Source organism: Elephas maximus, chromosome 3 (genome assembly GCF_024166365.1).
Source record: "Elephas maximus indicus isolate mEleMax1 chromosome 3, mEleMax1 primary haplotype, whole genome shotgun sequence".
Classification (NCBI taxonomy): Eukaryota; Metazoa; Chordata; class Mammalia; order Proboscidea; family Elephantidae; genus Elephas; species Elephas maximus.
The window spans coordinates 195,679,246-195,690,867 of record NC_064821.1 but is presented as its reverse complement, the minus strand read 5'-3'; positions in this window follow the sequence as shown (position 1 = coordinate 195,690,867).

The window sequence follows — 11,622 nt, the reverse complement described above, 5'->3', positions numbered from 1 at the left end:
AAGCAAGTGAATACTGGAAAAATAGTTCTTACCCTGACTTGTGTTTGCTGTGCATTTCAAAGTCCTTCAGAGGTGGTGCTAACCGTGAACCCCAGATCAGCCTTTAGTCCATGCTTACAGCTACTTCTAGAACAGTCTAAAGCTGATGTCACTCCAGATATTTTCTGTCTGGGCTGCTCTCTCAGCCTCCCTCCAGGCAATATCTGAAGTTGCACCCATCCTTGACTGGACTGGCAGGCCCAAGTGGTACCATCATCCTTCCTGTGCTGGTGATAGTCCACGCTCTCATTGTAGCCTGAAAGAAGATTCAGTCTTACTAAACCTCCAGAAAGGGAGAGAGGAAAAGTGCCATGCCTTTTTCCTGAATGCCGTCTTTGTGAAAAACTGCTGCATGAATTGGGACCTAATGTATCCTGTCTCTCCTAATGAAAAGGCTTATTGAGAGGAAGTTGTCCCAGAGACACAGGAAGTGAGTTCTGACAAAGTCAGAAAAACAAGAAGGAAAAACTCAAAGGTAATCCCTGGGTATCTGATGAGACAGGGGAAAGTTCTTGAAAACATAAGTGTAGGAGAGAACTTTATGAATAGATAAAGTCTTAAAGAGACTTGGTTCCATTTGCCTGGGACAGTGCTGGTTCATACCTGTTGAGAGTCAATGAATCTCTGTTAATAATTTTTATTAAGCACTTTCACTCTGAAAAGTGTCCTGGCTGGGATGGTACTTTTTGTGTTCATTTAGCATTAAATGATGGTTAATATATTAACTCTCACAGCTTAACACTTCTGCCCCCCCCCCACCAAGAGAAAATACCCAAGGGACTCAGAAGGTAGATAAACTGAGTCTGATTCCTTGGCTTCTTTTCCTCCATGCTCCTCTTTTCTCTCCCTTAGGTCTTTACCTCTATATTTCTTCATTAGAACCACCCAGTAATCTATTCTGAGGGGAAGATGACCTAGACCTTGAGTACTCAATGGGAATGGTCCACACAGTAACCCAAATTTATAAGGATGATTCTGAAAGTTGTGAGAATATCCTGATCTCATGACTTGTTCTTGAAGCGGGGCCCCAGCCCCAGAATGCTCCTCAGAGATTCTTGAAAAACTAGAAAATGTCATTTTTTCTGTCCCCATCACCCATATTTCCCCTCTTGGCATTTATTTTATTCTACTTTGAGGTGTAGGGATCACATCTTATGTGGCTTGACATACATTTATGGGGAACATCCACCCAATCTCCCAGATTCAGATGCTCTCAATAGGTTAGCTGTCTGCAAAGTTAGAATGCATCTTATCTCTTACAGCCGTGGTCTAGGGCAACTCTCTTGACCAGACATACAATATGAGCCACATTTATACTTTCAAATTTTCTAGTAGCCATAATATAAAAAATAGAAAGAAACAAGTGAAATTAACGTTAGCAACATATTTTATTAAACTGAATCTATCCAAAATATATACATTTAACATGTAATCAATGTAAAGTTTTTCATGTATTTTACTTTACTTTCTTTCTTGCTAAGTTTTTGAAATCTGGTGTGTAATTTATACTTATGGCACATCTCAGCTTGGATTAGCCACATCTCAAGTAATTAATAGTCACGTATGGCTAAAAAAAAGCCAAACCGAACCCGTTGCCATTGAGCCGATTCCAACTCATAGCGACCCTATAAGGACTGAGTGGAACTGCCCCATAGAGTTTCCAAGGAGCGCCTGGTGGGCTTGAACTGCCAACCTTTTGGTTAACAGCTGTAGCACATGTGGCTAGTAGCTATCATATTGTACAGTGCATGTCTAGGAGAAAGATAAGGTCATTGGGCCATATGGACTGGTTCTTATGAGAGGTGGAACTTTGAAAATTACTTAACATCTTGGAGTTTCAGTTTCCTCATCTGTAAAATGAGTAAATTAAAAAATTATATACCTTAAAATCTTCAAACTCAACATATTATAACTCATAATATATTTCCTGAACCTGCTCTTCCTTCTCCATTACTATGTCAGTTGGTGGCTTTATCATCTCATCCATCTTTTGAGCCAAATAAATCAGATTTGCCTTTCTCCCCCTACACCTCCAACCAGTCACCAAGCCCTTTCAAACATTGTCCCAAATGAGCCCACTCCTTGTTTGGATGAATGGGTGAGGGGATAGCCTGGAGGAGATGAAGATCCCCTCAGGGGATCCCAAGCTAGCCCCTCGCCAATTCGTCTTCTGTAAGTCCAGCTATGACTTTTTCCTGACGAACACAGCAATGTTCACCAACCCCATGACTTCGGTAGAGATCGCAAAGCTGTGGCATGCTGCAGAGTGCTTTGTTTTTAAACAATTTAATCACCCACATTTAACCATTAGTAGGTTTCATGTAAAATTCTAAAATTCTGGCTGCCTTGAATAATCAGAAGACCTGGAAATGCTGCTGTTTAACCTTATGGCAATGATCAGCTGAAGCAGAGTATCGGCTTCCCCCTTGGATGGGGGACGTTTTCTCCAGGCCCCCACAGCCTCACCTGACCCAACTCACCATCTGGAAAATACATTCCAAAACCCTTGGTAAAAATATAGTGTATAAATTCATGATTTACTCTGTATCTTTGTCTCTTCAACCTCATTTCCTGTCAGTACTTCCTTATTTTTTTTTTCCAAAAAAATCAAACTATGAATATCAGCAAACATGCCTCACTATTTCATGGTTCTATGCCTTTGCACACTCTCTTCTCTCTATTTAGATTGTTCTTTCTACCCAGTCAGCTGGCTGAACTCCTATTCATCCTTGGAAACTCAACTCAAACATCACTTCATCTGGAAAGCCTTGCTTAATTTTCTTACCCCTCCCATTTCCTGATAAAATTTCACCTAGATTCTCCTGTACGTTACCTCTCTAAACCCTGGGATTGGTTCAGTTATCACTCTTCACTGTGTTTTATTTACTTACAAATCTTCGCTCTCTACAGAACCATGAATTCTTGGCACTTAAAGAACAAACGTTTCCATCTCCGCACACTCAGCATGTAATATATTTACCAGCTGCCATTGCGTCAGCCGTGACTCATGGCGACTCCATGTGTGTCAGAGTAGAACTGTGCTCCACAGGACTTTAAATGGCTAATGTTTTGGGATGTAGCCAGGCCTTTCTTCTGAGGTGCCTTTGGGTCGACTAGAACCTCTAACTTTTCAGTTAGCAGCCAAGTGCATCGATCATCTGTACCAGCCAGGGGCTCCATAGTGCGTGGAACACAGACCTTCTCAGACAACAAATAACACATTTTTCTCACTCACTCAAGTTCAACAAATTGAAAGTCACAGGAATTGTGCAAAACCTCAGCTTTCTCGCCAATAAAAATTGCTTCAGAGGAAGTATCTCTGGGGTGTGACCTCAGTGGTTCTCTGATACCTCACTGCTGAGCTCGGCAGATTTGCCATCCTGGTTATAGGAAGTTTATATAGCCATGGGCCTCTGCAGCAGGGACAGGCCCCTTCTGTGCAGACAATGACAGACGAGAGAGCATCAAGCCCTGCCTGGCAGCTTCAAGACATGACCCAATCAAATAGGACACATCCCCTCCATAATTTTCTTCCTGAGGCGTGGAGAGGAAATTCTCTCCCTTTTACGCAAACGTGAATAGTAGACAACGTGTACTTCCTAACAGAATACAGCAAAGGTCCAATAAATAAATGAACAAGATTAATTTGAAGATGAAATCAAAAAGACGTACGTAGAGCATGCAGCTACTAAGCTGTTACATAACTAGGCTAGTCAGCTTTTGTCATAGTAACAAACCACGATATCTCATGGTTTGCATCGCAAGCTTTTATTTCTTACCCAGGGTAACTGAGGACAACAACAGGCCAGCTGAGGTTTGCTGGGCTCAGCTGGCCTCAGCTGGGCTTGGCTCCAGGCTGTGGGCTGGGTTTAAGTTTCCTCCAACTGTCTTCTCACTCTGTGCCCTGGGTCAAAGGAGCAGCTAAAACAAACCACACGACTACATGTATACGACCGCTTGGATACAGCAAATGCTTTGTGAACTTACATCCCTTTGACCAAAGCATGCCACATAGCCAAGCCAAAAGTCAACGAACCAGGAATATACGTTTTTCTCAAAGGCTACTTGGGCAAGTCTCCTGACAATGGGCAGACATGTATAATTTTCTTACAGGAAGGGATCCAATAGTTGGAAGCAGTAATTGAATCTACCACAGTGACTTGAAATAAGTTTCTTTTCCTCCCTGGACCATATGTTCCTTATCCGTAAAATACTCGAATGAAGATCTCCTTCCCGAAAGTTCTTCCATTAGCTTTCCCTGCAGAAGGCAACCCCCTCAGCCCACTAGATGTGGGTGGTGAGCATTGCTGATCTCTTCTCTCTTGCCTCTCTGTCATGGTACATCACTCTTCAGACACTCACAGCTGAATTCTAGTCACTTCTGTGTCCTCATCACTGCTCCACAGCGCAAAAGGTGCTGCTCTCCCTGCACGAGTTCCAGACCTATCCACTTTTGAAAACTCTTTTTCGCACTGTGGAGCGCCAGTGATTAATCTCTTTCCACCTTTCTCTCCTCCCCTGTGGTGCATCCTTTCACTCAGCACCTCCTGAACCATATTTTATTCCTATTTACCCCACAGAATCCTGAATTTCCTAGTTTCCTTTTTGTATAATTTATTCCATTTTCTCTAGAAAACTTCCATCCTCTCTGAAAGCCACAGTGAACATACCATTCCCTTCTTCTCCAGCATGACAGTCACATTGTAACATATCACACCACACTTGGCTGGCTCTTGTCTCTAACAAGCTCATTATAGGATTGGTGGTTTTACATTCTTTGCATAGGATTGGGTTATCAGGAAAAATATAGTCCCTCCTTGGCACTTTCTTGTTTAACTGCCTTTTACTTACTTGCTCCAGCCTTGCTAAGACAAACTCCAGACCTCTAGGCCATTTCCTTTGAGCTCCATTTTGATACCGACGCCAGACAAAGGCATTACAAGAAAAAAAAAATTACGGACTAAACTCCTTTCCTTTTGAAAGATGTTCAAAAATCATTAACACAGTATTAGCAAATCAAATCCAGCATATGTCATGTCTAAATGGCATTTATTCCAGGAATGCAAAGTTTGTTTGGCAGTCTGTCACCCGTAACAACAGAAAGCAGATCAATAGTTACCTAGGTGTGGTGGTCTTGGGGTGACTGGGAAAGAATACAAGGGAAGCTTTTGAGGTGATGGAACGGTTCTATATTTTGACTGTGGTTGTATTTACACAGATGTATACATTTTATGCTTATAATGGGTTCACTTCATAGTATATTAATTATACCTCAATCAGCTGAATTTTTAAAGAAACAAGAGAAATGTAAAACTAAGCATTCAGGACAGTGGTGATTTCTGGGGAATATACAGGAAATGGGCTAAAGAAGGCACACAAGTATATGTAGTGCTATTAGTTATGTTCTAGTTCTTCAGCTGAATGGTGGGTAGATCCATGGCTTGTCATTTCATTACAGTATTTCATAATTTATGTTGCATATATTCTTTTGTACACATCAAATATTGCATTATAAAAAATTAAAAAATAACATAAAAGCAATTTTACTCTGACAAAATTGCAAGGGCAAAGAAGCAGGACAGGAGACAGGGGTATGCGTTGCTCTAGGCCCTCCTCGTCTCCACTCACAAGCCTCTTCAATAAAGCTTAGCTCGTGTGGAAAACTCTACTCGCCTTACCTGTGCGTTCTTGACTAGTGAGAGGCAAGAACATTATTCCGGGAACGATTTTGGTGAGTCAGCCAGGAGGCACAAAGGGATCCTTTGCGTACCATCCTTGGACCTGAGGCAGTGTGGAGAGGAGACTTGTCTGACCCTGGCGGACAAACGAAGCAGCTGCCGAGGCTGATTTCTTCTTGTGTTTCTCTGCTCCCCCATTACTCCTCGCTGGCTGACCTTAGTTTCATTTTCCTCCTGAGCAAACTTTCTGTTTTTCTGTTTTTCCTTGGAAACGTGAAGCACAATGACGAGGACTCAAAAATCCAAGTGGTGGATAAGAGTCTCTTGCCTGGGGAAGGCCACCTGGGAGTCCCCCATGGATGGGTGTCTCGTACTGTGGAGGCCGGAGTCTCTAGTGAAGGGTGAAGGGTCCCCATAGTGACAGGTCTTTCAGACCCTAGAGACCAAGGGATGCCTTCTGAAGGGTCTCCAGTGTGACAGGTCTTAACTGACCCTAGGGACCAAGGGACACCTTAAACTCATTGATTAGGGGGCTCCACATCAGAAATTACTACTGAAAGGTCTACGGAGGTCCCCAGAGCAACGGGTCTTTTGACCCTATGGACAAAGGAAGCCTTCTTTTTGACCCCGCGAGTAGGGAATTTCTGATCTGCTGGTAGTGCACTCTTTGGTGGGGACTGCAGCCTGCACGTTTTTCTCTCCTCTCAAGGTGGCATTTTGCCCAGCCACTTGTTTCAGCCGTCATTTTTGTGTGTCTAGATATTGTCTGTGTCTAGATGGTGCACCCTGTTTCTGAGGAATGGATGTAGAGGTCTCTGTTTGGATAGAGAGATTGAAGCCCCTCCGTTTGGTATTGGGGATAAGAGGTATCTGGAAGATCAAAGCGGAGATTGAGATACTTCTAGTAATGTGTGAGACCTCACTAAGCCCTTTCTGACTTGTCTGGTCCAAGCGCTCTCTGTTTGTTTATGTGTGACCAGGATTGTCTGGGAGGTTGAGACTGCAGGATTGTCTCGGTCGCCTCTGTCTGTGTCTTCGTGTACTTTGTGTGCGTGTTGCATAGAAACTAATTGGTGAAGAGAAATTCAGGTTGAATTGGAGCATGCTTGTGGAGACTCCTGAGAATTTATTCATTGGGCTGTTTCCTGCACAACTGGTCATCCTTTGCTCTAGATGGTTTAAAGAAAAAAGATAATTTTGTCTTAAAGGAAAAGTAGCAGCTCCAGAATAACAAAAGAGAAAGAAATTGTTATCTTTTGCCTTTCAAAATGCCTAGGTAAACTTAAACATATGTAAACGAATTGGGATGACTCCCTCCAGCCTCCAGTCTCCCAAGCTAAGAATTGGATTAATTTACAAAATTGCTAAAGGGCTTTGGTATTTACTGGGTAGATAGCCTTTCAAAGTTCCTCTGTATGTGAATGAATCAGAATGGGCTAATCTTGTCTTCTACCTTGAGTTAAAAGGTAGACAGGGCGGGGCAAGATCAGGCTTCCTTAGTCCCCAGGCCTCAGCCCTCAAGCTCAAATAGAAATCACAATGGGACACACCTGAAGGGTCCTGGAGAAATGCTTAATTAGTCAGTTGAACAGAAACTTTGTGACTCCCAAAGCCAGTTGGTAAAATTAGATTGGAAAAATATGAGAAATAGTAAAAGTCAAAGGAAAATTTGGAATATTTAAAGAAACTGTATTTCAATTAGTCATGTTTTATGGTATATAGGCTTAAAATAATTTCTAAGATCTTTTAGGTAACTTATTGATGTTAAATTGAATCTGCTTCAAAGACAAAGGTTCAGTCTGTCATGAGAATAAGATTCCTGAGGTGGAAACCAAGCCACATGGCTTTCAGAAAAAAAGCTAAGGTTTTAAGATCTTTGGGCTATGTAACTATTGTTTCTTGGTAACATATGATAAACTCCTGATATGTTTGAAAGCCACAAAAATTTTTGTAAAGAAAAAGCACTAAAAAGGTTTCTTTAACATGTTATAAATTACTTAGGATGTGTTGTTAAAATCATGAGAAGTGCCTGATTCTCTTTGGGTTCATACGCTTGTCTCAGAGATTAAGCCATCCGTGTCTAAGTACTCACGGCCGGTACAGTGAAACATTGAATGGCTCCATGGTAGTCGCCATGTCTACCATGGTGATTACTCTTTAGGTATTTAGAGACTTGATAATGTTGATATGTTCTCGGTACATCCTGACTGTATAGTGCTGTGTCTCGGGATTATTATGTGTTACGTCCGAAGTTCTTTAAAAATATGGTTAATGGTTATTATTAGAAATATTTTATCTAAAGTTTTTTTTTTTTTTTTTTTAACTGATTTTATTTGGCCTTTATGTTGTGCTTGTAATTAACTTCTGTCAGGTCTGTCACCATTAAGAATTGTTTATAAGTTAATCATGACCGTATTAAGTTTTGTCATCTACAGGTAAGTTTTTACTTTGCTAATTTTCTGAAAACATTTGACCAGACTTTCTCAACAAAAAAAAGAAGGGCTATATTAGACTTATGAAAGGGACTGTGACTAGACTCAAACAAAATTTCCAGAATTTTTATGCAAATGCTGATGGGTTCACAGACTGCAGTTGATCCATCACATGGAACAGAAGCTGACTACATAAGGCTGAGGAAACGAAATGAGACTATGGGTTTTATCTGAGAATATTGCTGATGTTTTAAGGTTTTTTCTTTCTGGAAACACTTTAAGATCCTACTTTCTGAGATAAGAAACCATATTCCTCTTTTCTTCTAAATTATCTAACTAGCAGGCTTAGATATTGGAACTCTTGAGTTAGAAGTTTCTGTTGACAAACTTAAAGTTATAAATATCATAACCAGAAAAATGCCTGAAATTTGAGCTATGATTTCACAAATTAGAATAACATCAGATTCCTATTAGTTCTCTCTGAACAGTTTTGTGCCTTAATAGACAAATGTTGCAGTCTTAGGTTTGGCAGAACGTAGGTGCTGCTGAGACACATGAAAGACAGTTACTGATGCTGCTTATGCGTGAACAAACATCGCATGAGACTTGTTTCCTTGGTTCAAAGACCTTAGGGTCATGGTTTCATTGGTTATTTCAGACAATTGGCCTAATGTTAGTGTTTCTATCCTACCTCCTAATTTGCTGTATGGTGCCTGAAATCCTAAAAAAACAGGTAATGATCAAAGATTCTATAACAAAATCCTGATCCAAAGGAGGACACCATGAGAGAGTTGTATGTAATTCTCCTGGAATCCAGAGTTCTGGTTTTCATAGAGCTTGGCCCACTCAGGCCATCTCCTTTGGGTGTCCTTTTGAAAACAATTGTCCAGATAAACTAGCAAAACCATTTTTCTCTGGGTGTTGTGCTTTTTTTTAAATAAAGAATTAAGTCTGTTTTGAGAAACTGACTCCCAACATCAGTAAATGGAGTTATGTTTAGGGTAAATCATTAATTGGTTTAATTAGTCTTCAAGACAGTGTTGTATAAAATACTTGTCTAATGCTTGTAATCAAACTCTTACCCTCTTGCTATACACAAAACTATGTCTGTTTCCTCTAGACAAACTTTGTGTGCTTCACGGATGTATATTTTTATGTAACATACGCACATATACTGGTTTAAATGAACCCTTCCCAACTGATAGTAAATTTACGTAGACGATTTCTTTAGATTACTGATAAATGCGTGCACAGTACACTTGGAGAACTTTAAGATTATCTTTAGATAGTCACAGTAAATATTAAAAAGGTAATGTTAAATTTGTCATCCTTTGTAAAACAAGAGTCAGACGAAAGCCCATTGGTCCAACACTCGGGGTGTGATTGGTAACTTAAATTCCTGTTTACGCTGTAGTTAAATTAGAGAAATCTTTAAGAAATTTGTCAGTCACAATGAAACTAGGGGCACAACGCAGGTGCCTGTGCCGTTCTCAGTCTTAGCCTTAAGCCAGTACAAAGAAAAGTTAAGAAGTGTGTCAGAAGACCCTGAGAGATTTAAAGATGAGTTCATGAAACTCCAATTTTAATTTGACCTGGAGAGATGTGGTGGTCATTTTACCTCACTGTTGTAGTACAGATGAAAAGACTAAGATCCCGGCTAAGGCTAGAGAACAGGCAGATGATGCTAACTGCCTACAACCAACACGTTATTTTCAGACCTGGAAGAGATGCAGTCCCTGTTGCAGAGCCAAATTGGGATTACAATGGGGATGGTAAAGGGAGAGCCAGACATTTAGTTACATGTGTTATAGGCGGAATTCAGAAGTGTGTAGCCAAGTCTTTTAATTATAATAGGGCAAAAGAAATTACCCAGACAACAGAGGAGAACCCAGCGGTCTTCCTCACCAGGTTGACAGAGGCTTTTAGGAAATGTACTAACACTGACTCTGAGAGCACAGAAGGAAAGACTTTGCTAGATATGACAGCAAATATTAGAAAAAAGCTGCAAAATATAGAGGCAAGACCCCAGACTCCACTCTCACGACTGGTTGAGGAAGCCTTCAAGGCCTTTAACAACAAGAACCTTGAAGCAGAGGATAAAATGAAGAAAAAGCCCTGATTATTGGCAATAGCACTTCAGGGCCCACCTCGAGGTAACCCTACAGGATCCAGAAGACCAAGACCTCCACAAAAATTTCCTCATCGGCCAGTGAGTATCAAGCCGGACCAATGTGGGTATTGTAAAAAAAGAGAGGCTATTGGAAGCTGGAGTGTCCTAAAACAGGGTGCCCTGTTGACTTCCTCCAGGGGCCAGTCCAGGCAGGCCCACAGCACCTGATGTCCTTCTCGGAGGAAGAGGAAGAGCAGCCCTACTGGTGAGGCCCAGAGGTCCACTCAGCTCCCCTCTAGAAGACCATCGCTATTTCCACGGCAGAGCCTTGGGTTACTCTTGACGTGTGAGGAAAGGAGACTAAATTTCTGCCAGACAGGAAAGCTGCCTTCTCTGTTTTAACCCAAAATCCAGGCCCATTCTCCATTCGCGACTGTATAGTCATTGGGGTTGACGGAAAGCCTAAGGTAAAGAACTTCACTTTTCTCCTTTCCTGTGAAGTGGGCCAGAAAATGTAAAGAAAAAAACAGTATGAGATTGAGAAACAAAAGAAGGGGAGGCCAAGATATTTGGTGGGCAGTGTGGAAAGCACTCCCTTCTATTACTTAGTTTCTACCCTTTTTGGGCCCTCCTTGTAGATACCCCAGAGTTAAACTTAAAGGTGTGCCAAACTTTGAACCCTGCCACCCTTTTATGCAACTGTCAGCCAGACTGGTGTTATTGAGACAAGAGCTTTACAACCAGGAACATCAGCCCAAAAAGCTGAGCTAACTGCCCTGGTGTGTGCCCTAAGGGAAAAGAAGGAGATTTTCTTATAATGAGACAGGATGGATGAAGAATGATGGGGGAGTATGATATGTGCCTGAGTATTTATTACAGAAAATAGTAAAAGCCTTTCATGATGCCACACACTATGGCAGGGACACCCTCCTAAGACTATTGTCTACAAGTGCCTGAGGGTGAGCCTAGAAATGAAAAGGAAAAGGCCTCTGGCTGTACCGGTTGCCGATGGGCAGGGAATAAAAGACGTTCATAGGGAAAGACAGATCTTATGTGTGCAGACAAGGTGTTTGCTAAACTTTGGTAAAGTTCATATCTGCCAAATTACAATCATTTTAGGCCAAGCTCTTGGTCATGCAAGGCTACCAACTAGTTCCCCAAAAAAGAGGTCCCAGTGGTGCACACTATCTTAGATCAGGTAGTGACATCTACTTGGTTAGGCAAGAACAACGCCCCAGTCCAGCATGAAGAAGTTACAGAAGCAGAGACCTCCATCCACATTCCCATAAAGATTTATGGGTTTGAAGTCTCTCAGGGGGGAGTAAGACAGGGAACAGAGAGCACTCCCAAATCTGCAAAGTAA